This window comes from Telmatherina bonti (assembly GCF_933228915.1).
Source record: "Telmatherina bonti genome assembly, chromosome: 24".
NCBI classification, from domain to species: domain Eukaryota; kingdom Metazoa; phylum Chordata; class Actinopteri; order Atheriniformes; family Telmatherinidae; genus Telmatherina; species Telmatherina bonti.
The window spans coordinates 30515035-30521668 of NC_136633.1; the positions used below are offsets into that span (position 1 = coordinate 30515035).

The following is a 6634-nucleotide window of genomic DNA, read 5'->3' on the forward strand; positions in this document are numbered from 1 at the left end:
CTGGAACAGGGGGCACAGCGGGAACAGCGGGACACTGGAACAGGGGGAACAGCTGGAACAGGGGGCACAGCGGGAACAGCGGGACACTGGAACAGGGGGAACAGCGGGAACAGCTGGAACAGGGGGAACAGCGGGAACAGCTGGAACAGGGGGAACAGCGGGACACTGGAACAGGGGGAACAGCGGGAACAGCTGGAACAGGGGGAACAGGGGGAACAGCTGGAACAGGGGGAACAGGGGGAACAGCGGGAACAGCTGGAACAGGGGGAACAGGGGGAACAGCGGGAACAGGGGGAACAGCGGGAACAGCGGGAACAGGGGGAACAGGGGGAACAGCTGGACACTGGAACAGGGGGAACAGCTGGACACTGGAACAGGGGGAACAGCGGGAACAGGGGGAACAGCTGGAACAGCGGGAACAGCTGGAACAGCGGGAACAGCTGGAACAGCGGGAACAGGGGGAACAGCTGGAACAGCGGGAACAGGGGGAACAGCTGGAACAGCGGGAACAGGGGGAACAGCTGGAACAGCGGGAACAGGGGGAACAGCTGGACACTGGAACAGGGGGAACAGCTGGACACTGGAACAGGGGGAACAGCGGGAACAGGGGGAACAGCTGGAACAGCGGGAACAGCTGGAACAGCGGGAACAGGGGGAACAGCTGGAACAGGGGGAACAGGGGGAACAGCGGGAACAGCGGGACAGGGGGAACAGGGGGAACAGGGGGAACAGCGGGAACAGCGGGAACAGGGGGAACAGGGGGAACAGCGGGAACAGGGGGAACAGCGGGAACAGGGGGAACAGCTGGAACAGCGGGAACAGGGGGAACAGCGGGAACAGGGGGAACAGCGGGAACAGCGGGAACAGCGGGAACAGGGGGAACAGGGGGAACAGCGGGAACAGGGGGAACAGGGGGAACAGCTGGAACAGGGGGAACAGGGGGAACAGGGGGAACAGGGGGAACAGCGGGAACAGGGGGAACAGGGGGAACAGCTGGAACAGCTGGAACAGGGGGAACAGCGGGAACAGGGGGAACAGGGGGAACAGCTGGAACAGGGGGAACAGCGGGAACAGCTGGAACAGGGGGAACAGGGGGAACAGGGGGAACAGCTGGAACAGGGGGAACAGGGGGAACAGCTGGAACAGGGGGAACAGCGGGAACAGCTGGAACAGGGGGCACAGCGGGACACTGGAACAGGGGGAACAGGGGGAACAGCGGGAAAAGCTGGAACAGGGGGAACAGCGGGAAAAGCTGGAACAGGGGGAACAGCGGGAACAGGGGGAACAGCGGGAACAGCTGGAACAGGGGGAACAGCTGGAACAGGGGGAACAGGGGGAACAGGGGGAACAGCGGGAACAGCGGGACACTGGAACAGGGGGAACAGCGGGAACAGCTGGAACAGGGGGAACAGGGGGAACAGCGGGAACAGCGGGAACAGCGGGACACTGGAACAGGGGGAACAGCGGGACACTGGAACAGGGGGAACAGCGGGACACTGGAACAGGGGGAACAGGGGGAACAGCGGGAACAGCTGGAACAGGGGGAACAGGGGGAACAGGGGGAACAGCGGGAACAGGGGGAACAGGGGGAACAGCTGGAACAGGGGGCACAGCGGGAACAGCGGGACACTGGAACAGGGGGAACAGCGGGAACAGCTGGAACAGGGGGAACAGCGGGAACAGCTGGAACAGGGGGGAACAGCGGGAACAGCTGGAACAGGGGGAACAGGGGGAACAGGGGGAACAGCGGGACACTGGAACAGGGGGAACAGCGGGAACAGCTGGAACAGGGGGAACAGGGGGAACAGCTGGACACTGGAACAGGGGGAACAGCGGGAACAGGGGGAACAGCTGGAACAGGGGGAACAGGGGGAACAGCGGGAACAGCTGGAACAGGGGGAACAGGGGGAACAGCGGGAACAGGGGGAACAGCGGGAACAGCGGGAACAGGGGGACAGGGGGAACAGGGGGAACAGCGGGAACAGCGGGAACAGGGGGAACAGCGGGAACAGGGGGAACAGCGGGAACAGCGGGAACAGGGGGAACAGGGGGAACAGCTGGAACAGCGGGAACAGGGGGAACAGCGGGAACAGCGGGAACAGCGGGAACAGGGGGACAGGGGGAACAGGGGGAACAGGGGGAACAGCGGGAACAGGGGGAACAGCGGGAACAGGGGGAACAGCGGGAACAGGGGGACAGGGGGAACAGGGGGAACAGGGGGAACAGCGGGAACAGGGGGAACAGCGGGAACAGGGGGAACAGCGGGAACAGCGGGAACAGGGGGGAACAGGGGGAACAGCTGGAACAGCGGGAACAGGGGGAACAGCGGGAACAGCGGGAACAGGGGGAACAGCGGGAACAGCGGGAACAGGGGGAACAGGGGGAACAGGGGGAACAGCGGGAACAGGGGGAACAGGGGGAACAGGGGGAACAGCGGGAACAGCTGGAACAGGGGGAACAGGGGGAACAGGGGGAACAGGGGGAACAGGGGGAACAGCTGGAACAGCTGGAACAGGGGGAACAGGGGGAACAGCGGGAACAGGGGGAACAGGGGGAACAGCGGGAACAGCGGGAACAGGGGGAACAGGGGGAACAGGGGGAACAGCTGGAACAGGGGGAACAGGGGGAACAGCTGGAACAGGGGGAACAGGGGGAACAGCGGGAACAGCTGGAACAGGGGGCACAGCGGGAACAGCGGGACACTGGAACAGGGGGAACAGGGGGAACAGCGGGAAAAGCTGGAACAGGGGGAACAGCGGGAACAGCTGGAACAGGGGGAACAGGGGGAACAGCGGGAACAGCTGGAACAGGGGGAACAGCTGGAACAGGGGGAACAGGGGGAACAGGGGGAACAGCGGGAACAGCGGGAACAGCGGGACACTGGAACAGGGGGAACAGCGGGACACTGGAACAGGGGGAACAGCGGGAACAGCTGGAACAGGGGGAACAGCGGGACACTGGAACAGGGGGAACAGCGGGACACTGGAACAGGGGGAACAGGGGGAACAGGGGGAACAGCGGGACACTGGAACAGGGGGAACAGCTGGAACAGGGGGAACAGGGGGAACAGGGGGAACAGCGGGAACAGGGGGAACAGGGGGAACAGGGGGAACAGCGGGAACAGCGGGAACAGCTGGAACAGGGGGAACAGGGGGAACAGCTGGAACAGGGGGAACAGGGGGAACAGGGGGAACAGGGGGAACAGCGGGAACAGCTGGAACAGCGGGAACAGGGGGAACAGGGGGAACAGGGGGAACAGGGGGAACAGGGGGAACAGGGGGAACAGCGGGAACAGGGGGAACAGGGGGAACAGCGGGAACAGGGGGAACAGGGGGAACAGCGGGAACAGGGGGAACAGCGGGAAAAGCGGGGAACAGCGGGAACAGCGGGAACAGGGGGAACAGCGGGAACAGGGGGAACAGGGGGAACAGGGGGAACAGCGGGAACAGGGGGAACAGGGGGAACAGCGGGAACAGGGGGAACAGGGGGAACGGGGGGAACGGGGGAACAGGGGGAACAGGGGGAACGGGGGGAACGGGGGGAACAGCTGGAACAGGGGGAACAGGGGGATCAGGGGGAACAGCTGGAACAGGGGGAACAGGGGGAACAGCTGGAATAGGGGGAACAGGGGGAACAGCTGGAACAGGGGGAACAGGGGGAACAGGGGGAACAGCGGGAACAGGGGGAACAGGGGGAACAGCGGGAACAGGGGGAACAGGGGGAACAGGGGGAACAGCGGGAACAGGGGGAACAGCGGGAACAGGGGGAACAGGGGGAACAGGGGGAACAGCGGGAACAGGGGGAACAGCGGGAACAGCTGGAACAGGGGGAACAGCTGGAACAGCTGGAACAGGGGGAACAGCTGGAACAGGGGGAACAGCTGGAACAGGGGGAACAGGGGGAACAGGGGGAACAGCTGGAACAGCTGGAACAGGGGGAACAGGGGGAACAGGGGGAACAGCTGGAACAGGGGAACAGGGGGAACAGCTGGAACAGGGGGAACAGCGGGAACAGGGGGAACAGCTGGAACAGGGGGAACAGGGGGAACAGCTGGAACAGGGGGAACAGCGGGAACAGCTGGAACAGCTGGAACAGGGGGAACAGGGGGAACAGGGGGAACAGCTGGAACAGCGGGAACAGCTGGAACAGGGGGAACAGGGGGAACAGCGGGACACTGGAACAGGGGGAACAGGGGGAACAGCGGGACACTGGAACAGCTGGAACAGCTGGAACAGCGGGGAACAGCGGGAACAGGGGGGAACAGCGGGAACAGGGGGAACAGCGGGAACAGGGGGAACAGCGGGAACAGGGGGAACAGGGGGAACAGCGGGAACAGGGGGAACAGCGGGGAACAGCTGGAACAGGGGGAACAGGGGGAACAGCGGGAACAGGGGGAACAGGGGGAACAGCTGGAACAGGGGGAACAGGGGGAACAGCGGGAACAGCTGGAACAGCGGGAACAGCTGGAACAGGGGGAACAGGGGGAACAGGGGGAACAGCGGGAACAGGGGGAACAGGGGGAACAGCGGGAACAGCTGGAACAGGGGGAACAGGGGGAACAGCGGGAACAGGGGGAACAGGGGGAACAGCGGGAACAGCTGGAACAGGGGGAACAGGGGGAACAGCTGGAACAGGGGGAACAGCGGGACACTGGAACAGGGGGAACAGCGGGAACAGCGGGAACAGGGGGAACAGTTGGAACAGCTGGAACAGGGGGAACAGCGGGAACAGCTGGAACAGGGGGAACAGGGGGAACAGCGGGAACAGGGGGAACAGGGGGAACAGCGGGAACAGCTGGAACAGGGGGAACAGGGGGAACAGCTGGAACAGGGGGAACAGCGGGACACTGGAACAGGGGGAACAGGGGGAACAGCTGGAACAGGGGGAACAGTTGGAACAGCTGGAACAGCGGGAACAGCTGGAACAGCTGGAACAGCGGGGAACAGCGGGAACAGGGGGAACAGCGGGAACAGGGGGAACAGGGGGAACAGCGGGAACAGGGGGAACAGGGGGAACAGCTGGAACAGGGGGAACAGCGGGAACAGGGGGAACAGGGGGAACAGCGGGAACAGCTGGAACAGGGGGAACAGCGGGAACAGCGGGAACAGCGGGAACAGCTGGAACAGCTGGAACAGCGGGAACAGCGGGAACAGGGGGAACAGCGGGAACAGGGGGAACAGGGGGAACAGCGGGAACAGGGGGAACAGGGGGAACAGCTGGAACAGGGGGAACAGCGGGACACTGGAACAGGGGGAACAGCGGGACACTGGAACAGGGGGAACAGCTGGAACAGCGGGAACAGCTGGAACAGGGGGAACAGCTGGAACAGCGGGAACAGCTGGAACAGGGGGAACAGGGGGAACAGGGGGAACAGCTGGAACAGGTGGAACAGGGGGAACAGGGGGAACAGCTGGAACAGGGGGAACAGGGGGAAAAGCGGGACACTGGAACAGGGGGAACAGCGGGACACTGGAACAGGGGGAACAGCGGGACACTGGAACAGGGGGAACAGCGGGACACTGGAACAGGGGGAACAGGGGGAACAGCGGGACACTGGAACAGGGGGAACAGCGGGACACTGGAACAGGGGGAACAGGGGGAACAGGGGGAACAGGGGGAACAGGGGGAACAGCTGGACACTGGAACAGGGGGAACAGGGGGAACAGCTGGAACAGGGGGAACAGCTGGAACAGGGGGAACAGTTGGAACAGCGGGAACAGCTGGAACAGGGGGAACAGTTGGAACAGCGGGAACAGCTGGAACAGGGGGAACAGCTGGAACAGCGGGAACAGCTGGAACAGGGGGAACAGGGGGAACAGCTGGAACAGGTGGAACAGGGGGAACAGGGGGAACAGCTGGAACAGGGGGAACAGGGGGAAAAGCGGGACACTGGAACAGGGGGAACAGCGGGACACTGGAACAGGGGGAACAGCGGGACACTGGAACAGGGGGAACAGCGGGACACTGGAACAGGGGGAACAGCGGGAACAGCTGGAACAGCTGGAACAGCTGGAACAGCTGATGCAGACCTGCTTCCAGCCGGAATCAGCAAGAGGAGAAGAATCGGCAAACAGAGACATTAAAGTTCGGCGTCAGCGTTCCACCGTCGTCAAGCTGAACTCAAACAGTCCTGACTTTCAGCCCGTCTCGCTGCTTTTAGTGGCTCCATGAGGAACGAGATGTCGACTCGTACAACGATAAACGTCCTTCAGGACCTGAACCTGCGACTGGACGTCTGGCCTGATGCAGCAGGAAGCTGGACGAAGCCTCGCCGCTCTGACACACCAACTGGTCGCTGACCCGGCGGGGTCGAGCAGGAACCAGAGCAGAACCAGAACCGGACCTGGAGCTTTACACGCAGGGAAACTACTGATCTGGTCGGGATGATGAAGATACAATCAGCCAATCAGATCGCCTGAAAATGACATGGAGACAGTGAAGCAGAGGAAGACGAGGGAGGTGGGCAGCAGGGTGGGGGGCGGGTCACGGTGTGAAGGATTTTCAGGAATCGGAGGAGAAGCTGTTCGCCATCTCTGGGAGAGAGGAACCTGGACCGGTGAGCAGGAGGTGCGGGTAGTGATGGTGATAAGGTGATGGGGTTGGTGAGACGGGGGGGCTGGAAACACAAAGACGA

At 63.5% G+C, this 6634-nt stretch overlaps 1 protein-coding gene across 1 annotated transcript in view; it reads right to left on the reverse strand.

The window, feature by feature from the left end:
• The window catches only part of LOC306773952 (fidgetin-like), a gene marked incomplete at both ends in the record, with an annotated part of 50101 nt that overhangs the window by 42894 nt on the left and 573 nt on the right, over positions 1-6634 (reverse strand). The window lies entirely within an intron of this gene.